Here is a 12723-nt window from a genome sequence, read left to right as displayed (position 1 = left end):
CCTTCCCCACACGTACCCTGCACTGTCCAGCTTCCGGAACGTGGCTTGCACTCCTAGTTGCCCACGTGTCCATCAGGATAGATTAAGTAAAGCTTGGGGAGCAGACATGTCTCCGGTTCCATTGTGGGCTAGATGCGACTCTGCTCCAGATTGTCCTTGGAGACAGAGGCTGACAGAGCAGCTGCCACCTAGAACCTTCCCGGTCTCCTGGCAAGGCAGGCAAGAACATGGCATCTTGGCACCGGGTGTCACTTCCCCCTCACAGCTCATCGGGCAGACGGTCACATGCCCACAGCTGAGTTCAGTGTCTGAGGGAGGGGGCCATGGCCCTGAGGCCACCCACCCCCCATCCCTTCCATGTCAGGGATGTTCTGTTCCTCTCTCTTAATGGGGCTTTTCTTGCCTGGGCTCCTCTGAGGGAGTTGGTCTCTCCCGCTTTCATGTTCTTTTTTAAAAGTTAAAAAAGTTGTTTTAAGTTTATTTATTATTTAGTTTTGAGAAAGAGAGAGAGCGCGCACACAAGCGAGGGAAGGGGCAGAGAGAGAGACGGAGAGAGAGAATCCTCAGCAGGCTCCGTGCTGTCAGCGCAGAGCCCAATGCCGGGCTTGAACTCACGAACCAAGAGATCATGACCTGAGCTGAAATCAAGAGTCAGATGCTTACCTGACTGAGCCACCCAGGCGCCCCTCATATTCTTGTTTGTCTTGGGCACCCAGACGTGCTTCCGATCTAAGCTGTGCTGGACCTTGGCGCTGGGAGATCACTACTGCCGCTGTGCGTAAACTCCCCAGACATTCATCCACGACTTGGGGATTTGCCACGTTGCAAAGAGAAGCCACAGTTGCTCCAGGCCTTGGGATGGCTTTGAAACCGTGTGCCAGGAGTGATGGTTATCCGCTTGAGAATTTTAAGAAGGATATTTTGTTGCTTGTCTTGTAAGGAGCAAACTGACCTATGTTAGCATTCAGCGACTTTGTGACCGGAGGGCAGAGGGACACTTCCACCCTGGAGGGATGAAGCCAGGCTTGGGTTACAGGGATGATGGGCCAGACAGGAGGATCTCTTGTCCCTGGGTCGACAGGACAACCAAAGGCTTCAGTCAGAGGGCAGCTCCTTTTGACTGGTCTCTCAAGGGCTTCGGGTCTCCTCGGAAGAATTCTCCGCACGGTCTAAGCTCTGCTGTTAGGGCGCCACCTTGAGGTTTCACTGTGACTAGTCGATGCCCAGTTGCCCTTTTGGGAATTAAGTGCATTGCACAAGATTAGGGGGTTTATGGGAGGAAAAAAAAAATCCCAACAGTGAATCAGCAAACTCAGGTGCATATTTAAAGGCTATCTTGTTTGGAAGCGTCAGGTAACCATCTCCTGTCGAGTGCTGAAGCATGTCCTTCCCCTTTCCAACCTGTGGCCCATCGGGACACGCCCGGGGGATACGGTAGAGCCGGCCGGTGGCAGATCCCGAGAGCTGAACGTTAAATTTTCAGGAATTTTGTGAGTCAGTTGTCAGACACAGGCATTGTTGAAAATTAAGATAGAATATAACAGTAGAATAAATTATATGAAAGCTAAAAGTAGTGATAAAAACCGTCCTTTCTGATCATTTTACTGTGATCACCGTGCTGGAGGTTATTTACGTTTACTGTATCTATACAGTGGAAATGGGACACAACAGTGAACATCTCTTCCCCACTCCCCATTGGGTGACATCACGCGGGTAGGGCTAAAAATCAGCCACGTGGGCGTGTTTACACCGCGGGAATCTTCACGTGTTGTTAAACACGTGCCAGCACGCTTCTGAGCGTGCATCCTCCCGCTGCCAGTACAACGGGTGTGAGGGTGGAGGCATTCGAGGGGGAAGGGAGAAGCAGGAAGGTGCAGGTGGCCGCACTGTGTCTCTGTCCACCTGAGGGGTCCCCACTCATGTCCTCGAAATGGAGGGGTTGGAAAAGAAAGACAAGAATTATTCTAAAACCCACGGTTTTAAATTATTGCCTTTATTACTCTCGGGTCACTTACCAGGATGGCAGACCATCCCTGAGCTGCCCGTGGAACATTCCGGGGCAGAGACCGCATGCAGGCCCAGTTATGGGGAGAGCGGAGAGCGCCCGTTGCCACACAGCAAATGTTTAACCCGCACGTGGTGATGAAGCAGACGTCCAGGGAGTGCGTCCGGGAGACTGGCTGGCGCCTGCTACCACTTGGGTGTCAGAGTATAGTTCACAGGGACGCACGCAGCCACGGTCCCCCCGGAGGCTTTCTGGACTCCTGTTTACCCTTTGCATTGTCTCTTTGGTGCTTCGGGAGTAAATCAAATTAAAAGCAAACTTGAACTGAGTCCAAGTTGTCCATATCTCCCATTTTTGAACCCGGTCCAGGTACCTATTGCAGTCATTAGGCAATTTGTATGAGACACTGCGGACTCCCATTTGTCCTGCTTACATCACGCTTTAAAGGTCTCTGTTAAAAAAAAAAAAAATATATATATATATATATATATAATGTTTATAATTCTAACTAATAAGATTACATTAAGTTCCGTGTTGTACCAGTTTGTAGTTTTAAGCATCCTATGGAAATAACAGTCTAAAAAAAGTAAAACTGATGTATTTTTAATTGCCTTTAAACCCCGATGCTTGGTGGCATCCATTGATCAATGGCTTTAAGTGCTTCAGAGAACGGATGCATTTCTGCTAGAATAATAAATTCATTGCTCAGCTATGACAGTCGAAGTTGAGTTTTTATTTTGTGTTGCCTCCTTGGCAAAACGGTGGTCTTGAAAGCCGGGCTTTGTTAAAAGATAAAAAGGTTCTCTAAATTCCAAAGCTTCGCTCTGAGTAGGAAACGTCAGTGCCACCGGCTTTGATCACAGAGCTTTGCTATAAGCCTAAGTGGAAAGAATTTAGCATGCATGGAAGCGAAGCTGCCTGCAGCCGGGAAGGCGGGGGTGGGGCGGGAAGCACTCCGCCCTGCCTGGGACAGATTTGAAGGTGACCAGATGGCAGCACGAGGATGCGGCCAAGAGCTGGGAAAGCTGCCAGGGGAGCCCAGACGCTGGGGAGAGGGGTGGGGCCCCCCGGGGAGGGAGGAGTCCCAGTAGATGAGCCTGAGGTGGTGCTCCCAGGTGTGGACGTGCGCCCTACAGAAGCCGCAGGGGTTCATGGTGTCTCCTGAGGGGCACAGAGTTGCTGACAGATGACGGGTGGAGGGGGGCGACGGGCAAAGACTGCGGGGTGAAATGGACCGTGGACGGGCACCTGGGCCCCCGGAGCAAAGGCCTGGCTTAGCCACAGAGGGTGCAGGGGAGCATGCCAAGGCCAGATGGGACAGTCAGTTCAGCAAAGCAGAGGTGAGTGGGATGGAACACTTAGGTGGAGGCCAGAGAGGGACCCAAGGACAGCAGGTGCCCCTGAAGCCCTTCCCCCCACCACCCCAGGGCCACGTTCCTTTCTTTATGGCATCAGCTGCCCCAGTCCAGTCCCGGGTGGAGTCAGCTCACAAGAGGCCATGTCGCAGCGCCTGGCTTTGTTCTGGGCCTGGTGAAGGCCCCACGGTACAGGGTATAGCTGCACGCCCAGGAGCCCTCACAGACTAGGGGAGGGCTCAGCCACTGTGAGGAGCTAATGCCACGTGATACCACAGACAGAGAGGACACGGGCTGCAGGGTCGGGCCAGGCCGTTCTGTCACTGAATCTTGAAATCTCCCCATTACTTCGGATCCCTGGTGTCTCCAAGTGCACCAGCTTCTGGGCTTAGCTGTTCCCTTCGCGTGCAAATTAAATGGCTGAGCACTGGCTCAGGCCCCGAGGGATGGCAGGGCTCACCCCAGAGGCCCTGAGGATCCTGGGAACGATGGTGGTGGCAGGGAAGAGACATCCTTCTGTCACCTCACATCAGGCACTCTGAAAGTGTGTCACCAGGCCATTGGGAGGGGCATGCTTGTCCTGAAGGTCTGGGGAAGGGATGGGCTAATACAGAACAGGCAGGAAACAACTTCATAGCCAATATTAGATTTCCCATTTCTGGAAGATACATTGGCTGATTCCAGCCGTAAAGACTCCCTCTCAGAGTCAGACAAGGAGGAGTTCAACTCCCAGATGCCCTGCCCTTGCTGGTTTTGTGCCCCTGTGTGACTTGCGCACATCACCTCCCTTCCTGAACTCAGTCACTCATCTGTAGAATGGGGTTTGAGGATTATGGAGAAACTGTGGGAAGGACTCACACACTCACGGTCATGATTGCACTACAGACGGGAATAATTGCTGTTATAGTCTTCTGGCTCAGCCCCCTGGGGTGTCCTGTGCCAGGCTCTCTAGAGGACACTATTGGAGTCAGGCCACAAGATGGGAAGGAGGGAGCAGAGAATGCTGGGTACCCCCAAACAGTGGGGTGCTTGGGAGGTTGTGTCGAGTGGAGGACCCTAGAGGCGTCAGTGCTAGGAAGCTGGCTGAGGTGCTGTGGTGACCTGGTACACTGACAGAAGGAGGTGGGAATGACAGGGCAGCAGTGGGACCTGCACCTTGGGCACCCCAACACAAAGCTCCAGCTCAGGCTTAAGCAGGAGGTAGGGGAAGTGGGGCCCGCAGGGGCGCGGAGGCCGGGTTGTTCAAGGCCCGAACGGCCTGCAGGATGGAATCAGCCCAGCGGCCACATGGATGAGACTGGAGACCTGGTAGATGGCGGACCCCAGGTTATCTGGTGGCATGGGCTGAGGGCACACAGAAGACCTCTTCTCCATGTCTGCTCTCCTGCTAAGAAGTATAGCTGGGCCACAAGCTCCTGCTTCAAAGGCAAATCCTGGCAGGGCCATGTCTTTGGAGAGACTGAAGACCGTTAGTGTTTCTGTCTCCCAGGAATTCAGACTGTGGCAAGAACCCCTTAAAGCACAATTGCTGAGCCTCACCCAGGGTTTCTGGTTCAGTAGCTCTGTGGTGGGGCCTGAAAATTTGCATTTCTAGTAAGTTCCCAAGTGGTGTTTATGCTGCTGGTCCAGGGATCACATTTTGAGAGACACTGACCTAGGTCTTGGGCCAGTATCCCCTGGGATCCTCATAGCATGCTCTGTGGTGAATATTACCCCCCTCGGCACATAGCTAATGATGCTCAAGTTCAGAGAGGGTAAGTGATGTCATTCAGTGGGAGAGGCACAATTTGCATAAGGTCTGCGAGCACCTAGTGCTCTGCTCCTTCACCATGATAATGACCATCACCACCATCATCACCATCATCACCACCATCATTGTCACCATCATCACCATCATCATCACCACCATCACCATCATCACCATCACCATCATCACCATCACCATCATCATCACCACCATCATCATCATCACCATCATCATCACCACCATCATCATTATCATCACCATCATCACCATCATCACTATCATCATCACCACCATCATCACCATCATCACCACCATCACCATCATCACCATCATCATCGTCACCATCATCACCATCATCGTCACCACCATCATCATTATCATCACCATCATCACCATCATCACCATCACCATCATCACCATCATCACCATCATCACCATCACCATCATCAGCATCATCATCATCGCACATACTTTGAACTCTCCAAGTGGCCTGTGTTGCAGCTTTGCCCTTGTCCAGGGCCTGGGGCCAGCTGGAGCTTAATTATTAGCCCAGCAGAATCCCTTCCTGGAGCCAGTCAGTGAAAGACTTTCTCAGACTGCAATTGGCAATGGTCAGCTGGGACACCCCCTGAGGCTGTCTCAGGTCGGCCAGGGTGTAAGACGGTGGGGAAGCAATTGGTTGGTTTGTTTACTTGTTTATTACAAGGAGGGGCAGGGAGGTCACAGGTGAAGGCGAGGTCAAGAGGTGATGGAGGAAAGCGAATCAGCATCCTGCCTGTGCTGCCCTTTGCTCTCTCTCGAGACCCGGTGGGATCAGGAAAAGGATCCCTCGCTCACCGGGCTGGCTCTGACCATGGTGCCATGCTTGGGCTCCTGTGTGCTGCCTGTCTGCTGGGCTGGTGCTGCCTGGCCGTCCCAACCAGGGCTGAGGATTCTGGGAGGTCAAACACTGCTCCCTGGTTGTGTGCGGGGCGTGCTTTTGTAGCGCGGGGGGAGCTGCCACCTGAATGACCTCAGTCAGGGGCCTCACGAGGGGAGCTATGGGAACGTCTTGGGTCCGGGCGGGCCTGCTGTTGCCTTGCTGGGGCCTCTGGCTGCTCAAGGAGGAAAAAGAGCCGAAGGAGGCAGGGCACAGCGGGGACTGGCTCATCGCTCATGGAGTTGATGGAAGCTTCTGGGGCTGCAAGTGTTTGTGGGCTTTGGCCCACCCATTCTCCTAATCCATCCGGGGGTCCCGACAGCCTCTGGCCCCCTCTCAGTCAGCCCGGGCTGCTGAAACAAAGATACCAGAGCCTGGGGCTTAAGCAACAGACATCTTTTTTCACTATTCTGGAGGCTGGAAGTCCAAGATCAGGTCGCCAGCATAGTTGGGTTCCGGTGAGAAGCCCTACTGGCTTGCAGAGGGCCACCTTATTGGGAGGCCACGGGGGGACAGGGGGCAGGGAGAGGAAGCAAACTCTCTCCTGTCTCTGTGCGAGGGCCCTGATCCCACAGGAGGGCTCGACCCTCATGATCTGCTGCTTCCCAAAGGCCCCACCTGCTGACACCATCCTAGCGGGGATTAAGGCTTCGAGGTGGACTGTGGGGAGACACAAGCATTCAGTCCACAGCAGGCCCATTTCTGCCCTCCTGCCTTCTAGCCTCCACGTAACTTCTCGGTGTCTCGGTTCCCACATCTGCCAAAGAGCAGAAACAAACGTCCCCTGAGCGGGCCTGCATGTAATCGAAGCACCGGGTCTGGGCCTAACAAGTGGTCTGTCCTCTATAATTGCTGGTCTGCAGACTCCACCAGCAGAGCTGGACCTGTGGGCCCCGTGGTCCCATCACTTGGCCCCTGGGGAAAGTGGGGGTAGACTTCTGAGGGCTTCTTATCCGGCCACCGCTTTAACGTCGGGGCCTGGGACTGTCCCGGACCCTCCCCTCTCCTGCTGTATACTAGCTTCAGGATGGGCTCGGCCACCCACTGACTCCACAGAGCCCCCTCCCCTCCCCTCATGCGGATAGTCCCCAGAGACACTTGTCTGGACACCTCCACTTGGACATCTCGGAGACAGCCTGACCCAGCTTGTCCCAGGTGGAGCCACCATCGTCCTCACTGCCCCCCCTGTTCCATCCTGGAACTACCCTCTCCCACATTATCCATCACCAAGTTCGTGGAGTGTCGCTAACCTGGCAAATGTGGAGGATGGGAGATATGGGGGATGGTGAGGTGTGGCTGTGTCTGGGAGGGCGCTGCCCCGGGAGCAGGTGTCCGGACTAGAGTTGGTGTCAGTGCGGCTCCAGGGGACAATCGCCCCCTCCAGACCTCCCACCTCAGCTTTGGTCCCCAAGCCTCCTCAGGGGCCACATCCCTTCACCATTGTCCCCTCCCAGAGGCAGCCCTCCCGACCAGTGACCTGGACCCCTTGTGGCAAGTTCCCTTGACCTGGAGAGAAACCTCCAACAACTGCAGAGAGAAACTGCCAGCCTGCCTCTCCTGCGCATTCCTGTTTCCCTGCAAAACACGCAGGCAGCCCGGAGTTCCCCACGATGGGATTTTGCAATTACCCTCTCATCCCTTTGGATTTATTCATCCCGGAAACATCCTCCCGAGGCCCCTCTGTTCAGGCCCAGGAAGTGAGTCAGACCTGGGCTCTGCCCTGAGCTCTTGCACAGCTTAAAGCCCTTTTTTTTTTTCCCTCTCAGTTCCCATTTCAGCTCCTGGAGGACGCTTGCTCCCACCAGGCTTGGCATTGACGTCACTGGGGGGCTCACCCCTACGTTTCCGTTTTGGCCTGTGTCCCAAGGGGCTTTCAGGGCTTTCGTCCTCCCTTCCACGCTGCCTGGCCTCCCTCCCGCCAATGGGAGCTGAGAGGGAGCTGTGGGGGGAACTTTCTGGTTTTATTCTCTCTATGAATGTGATTCTGCTGAGAGTCTGTCTGTGGGGCAGCCAGGTGCTCTGTGGGGGCAAAATCAGTGGCCATAAACTGTAGAAATGGGACGTGTTAGGGACAACCTGGACACCCTCTGTCTGCACCTACATACACACAGTGGGTGCTTCTTCTGCCGGGAGCTGCACGCCCATCGCCGTGCTGCACCCCCTGTGTTTGCAAATCGAGGCCCCTTGAACACCCTTGAGAAGCCCCGAGCCTGCTCTCCGCTGCCCTTGTCCCAGCACACAGAGTCCATGGCAAAGAGAGGTAGCTCTCCCCTTTAAAAATAAAAATCTCCCCCCAGAGAGGTTTGTGAGCAACCTGAAGACATCCTTAGAGAAGGCTTTTAAGTGGTTGAGGCTCTTATGTTTTAGGCAAATTCAGAGAAGTTTGGTGCCCTGAGAAGTGCTCCTAGCTCTTGAGAACAGAGGGCTGTTAAGAATGGGGGCGTCTAGGGAGCAGGGAGGAGGAGAGAGCAGAGAGATCCTGGTGGCAATCAGTCAGCCAGGGGGGCGTTTAGGAAAACGGGACCCTCCGATATTTTAGCCATGACTCCAGGGGTGGGCTATGTTGGGGTCTGGTGTCTCTATCTGACACCTGCTTTCTCAAAGGTGGCTTCAGTCACCCTCTCAGCCTCCCCCCTGCGCGCCCCCCCCCCCCCCCCCCCGGTCCCCCACACATGTGCCTCGTGGCTTTGAGCCATCACACTTTGGGCCATTCTTTACAAATTTGCAGACCTAAGGAAGGCACCCGATTGGTCCAGCCAAGCGCTGTCCCCGTGGGACCTGGCTGTTATAGACACACGAGGGTGCCATCAGGACAGGGAGCTCCCTATGGTCGCACCTTCTGCCTCTGGTGACAATTCTGCAGAGAGCCTCTCATCTGTGGACTTGCTTTGAGATTCTCCAGGAGGGCTCCCAGGGGTCCGCATAAGTCAAGCTCTTGATAGTTATGGGGGAGTCAGGAGTCTTTGCTCTGTTTTTGTTTTTGTTTTTTTTTTTTTTTTTGGCAGCTGTGTGACCACGACATCACCAACCTCTCTGGGACTTGTCTCCTCCCCAAATTGACTCACACCACACCTTGTTTCTCGGGCTCTTTTGAGGATAGACTGAGATACAGTATATTGGGTGCCTGGCAGAGGTCACACTTAGTAAAGCAGTGGCCCCTCTCTGCTTGTTTGCCTCTCTCTGAATGCACCCGGAGGGAGGCTGGAGCTCTACACTTCTCTGGGGCAGGGGACTGGCCTGAATGACCTCAGGGGTGTGCGGCCACTGGCCTCTGTAGCTTTCTCCGGGACCGAGGTGCTGCCAGGAGGGTTCTTGAGATAGAATAAGTTAAAAAAATTTTTTTTAATGTTTATTTATTTTTGAGGCAGAGAGAGACAGAGCATGAGTGGGGGAGGGGCAGAGAGAGAGGGAGGCAGAGAATCCAAAGCAGGCTCCAGGCTCTGAGCTGTCAGCACAGAGCCTGATGTGGGGCTTGAACTCACGAACTGCAAGATCATGACCTGAGTCGAATTCAGATGCTCAACCGAATGAGCCACCCAGGTGCCCCTAGGTAGAATGAATTCTGAGCACAGGAGCACTTGTTAGGATGTCTTCCCCTAGACATCATGTTCCTTAAAAAAAAAAAGAAAAAAAAATTAACATTTACTAAGAAAACCAAAGCTTTGTTTTTTTTTTAATGTATATTTATTTTTGAAAGAGAGAGACAGAGAGAATGCAAGCAAGGGAGGGGCAGAGAGAGAGGAAGAAACAGAATCTGAAGAAGGATCCAGGCCCTGAGCTGTCAGCACAGAGCCTGACGTGGGGCTCGAACCCATGAACTTAAGATCATGACCTGAGCCAAAGTCGGACGCTTAACTGAGCCACCCAGAAGCCCCGTAAACCAAACCTGTGAAGGGTTAATGCTCTTCTGAGGTATCTTGTGCATTTTTCTCCCTGTTGTCTCTGGAGCTTCGTGTACCTCCAGGAAAGTTGGTAACAGAATCTGATTTATTGACCTCGATTGCCTAAACCTAATTAGCATGTTTCAAAGCCATGAAGAGCTTCTCAGTCCTGGACTTCAATGCAGGGACTGATCGTGCAGCCACCCTGAGCCCAGCACATTGGGATGGAAGATCTTACTGACAGCAACATTCCGGGTAAAAGTGACAGCCAGGGAGACAGGGATCCCAAGAGCCTGTGGCTGGTGCTTTGGCCTCCCCAGGCCCCACCCTGGGTGATGAGGACCCTTCATGCCAGGGCCCAGCTCCCGCCGTGGGAGACCACAAGGGTCTATGTTGGAGCCCCTACTGGCCCCCCTTGTTAGCTGGGTGATTCGACTGTCTCTAATGCTCCTCCTTTCTGATAGCACCATAGCAGGGAGGGAAGAAAAGACTTGCCTTAAGAAGTGACCACTGAAGTCACACCTTAGGCTTCTGTGATTTTGAAGAGGAGACCTTTAAGGCCCAGCAGGAGCGTTGGTGGCTGGGCTGGGGAGCTTCCAAGGATAGCAATGTTGGATGTCTGGTTTATATGTCTCGATGTGCCGTGCTGGATGTTACCGCCTCATTGTCCCAAATCTGTCCTGAAAATCTTCCCCAACAGCAGGGACATTTGGGGTGGATCGAAGAACAAGCTTGCCAGGAATATGGAGCTATGCTAGGGTCAAAGTCGAGGTGAACTTAGCACACGATACTGAGTGCGGCCTGGGCAGAGGTGAGAGATAATTAACGTAACATAAAATTCACCAATGTGAAATGTACAATTCAGTGGGGTTTTAGTATATTCACTACGTTGTGCGACCATCACACTAAGTCCATCGCCCCGCAGAGAAACCTGTGCCAATCAGTAGTCACTCTTATCCCCTCCCCCAGCCCTGGCAACCTCGAATCTGCCTCCGGTCTCTGTGCATTCACCTACTCTGGACATTTCATACAAATGGAACCGTATGGTATTGCCCTTTGGCGTCTGGCTTATTTCACTTAGCAAAATGTTTTCAAGGTTCATCCATGTTGTGGCAGGTGCCAGAATTCCTTCCTTTTTATTGCTGAATTATTTTCCATTGTATGGATAAACTATATCTTTTTTTAATGTTTTATTTATTTTTGAGAGACAGAGAGAGACAGACGTGAGCAGGGAGGGGAGGGGGGTGCAGAGAGAGACAGGAGCAGAATCTGAAGGAGGCTCCAGGCTCTGAGCTGTCAGCATACAGCCTGATTTGGGGCTCGAACTCACAAATCATGAGATTATGACCTGAGCTGAAGTCGGAGACTTAACCGACTGAGTGAAAAACTCTGAGTAACCGACTGAGTTAAAAAAACTGTTTCCATGTGCTACTTTTGTAGCCCTGCATGTGAGATACTGGGGGTGCAAGAGATTAGAAGAGGTACAGTCACTCCCTATTGAATGCAGGTGCGGTTAGGAAATAGCCAAGAGAGGCTGCACAGGGCAGGAGATGGGGAGCCGTGGGGAAGAGCCCAAGAGGGACAAGGGCTCCTTCGTTACCAGACTTGAGCCTGAGGCTCAGATAGAGCTCTAGGGGATGAAGGGTGCAGGGAAGGGGGGGGCAGCACCTGCTCCCATCTGCTCTGCCTTGGGGGCCCGCCGTCATTCTGCAATCACTGATGGGAGAGGACAAATGGGGGTAGAGGCCAGAGTCTGGACCACGGGAGAGGAGCCAATGTGTCTGCCTTCTCCCATGCAGCCCCTTCCAGACTGTGTGACCTGCTCAGTGCCAGGCCCCTGTGCCCTGCTGGTCTCTCTGCTGCCTCCTTCCAGGGCCTGTGTCTCCGGGGCCACTTTTGCCTCCAGGCTGATCAGGAGAGAAGGAAACAGTAAAGAGCGGGCAGATCGGGACCTGCTAGACCAGGGCTGGAGCCTTAGCCCTTCTGTCCTCACTCTAGCCCACCTCAGGGGCACAAGTTGGGTGCAGACCTCAGCAGGTACCCCCTTTAGCCTCCAGCCTGCAGCTCCCCACTCCCCACTGGGACGGGGTTGGCTGAAGGCCAGGTGGAACTTTCTGGGGATAACTGGTGGTTGCAAACCCAGTATTTCCCCCGGGGGCCCACATGTGCCAATGTTAGCTTTTTCTTAAGTCTCTGGCATATTCTTTAAAGGAAGTCTCTCAACAAAATTGTTAGTTTATTCAATTATAAGGATGGAGGAGGTGAGAGATAATTGGAACCACAGATTCATGAATGGCTTCCCTTGCTCCTAGCACGAGTTATTTTGAAGAGAAACATGATTAAAACAAGGGAATTCCCCTGAGCCAGGCCAGGCTGATTGAATCATGGGGAGGAAATTACAATCTGGGTTAATTTGTTATGCCATTTTTAGGCATTTAAGATCACTGGGGGGGGGGGACTTTGTACTTCCTTGTGAATGCATCTGAGAGAGAGGACCAGACAGTCATGGTGAGGGGCCCTGGGGGTGAGGGCATCCTTGTCTGAAGGGCTGTTCAGGCACAAAGTACATTTCTCACAGGCTATCAGATGCTGCAGCCTGGCAGAGGTGTCTGGTGGAGCTTTCTGGAAGGGAGTGATGTCTGCCTGGGAGCTCATTCTGACTCCTCTCCAGGCCAGCAACCCCTTTGCTCCCAGGTGAGCAACCAACCATCCTGGCTTGCCTGAGAGAGGAGGAGTTCCCGGGGTGCAAGACTTTCAGATTTTAAACCAGGATGGTCCCCGGCAAACTGGGAGCCCAGCTTCCTTTGAGTGGGGAA

Source organism: Prionailurus viverrinus, chromosome D2 (assembly GCF_022837055.1).
Source record: "Prionailurus viverrinus isolate Anna chromosome D2, UM_Priviv_1.0, whole genome shotgun sequence".
NCBI lineage: Eukaryota > Metazoa > Chordata > Mammalia > Carnivora > Felidae > Prionailurus > Prionailurus viverrinus.
This window is presented reverse-complemented; position numbering follows the sequence as displayed.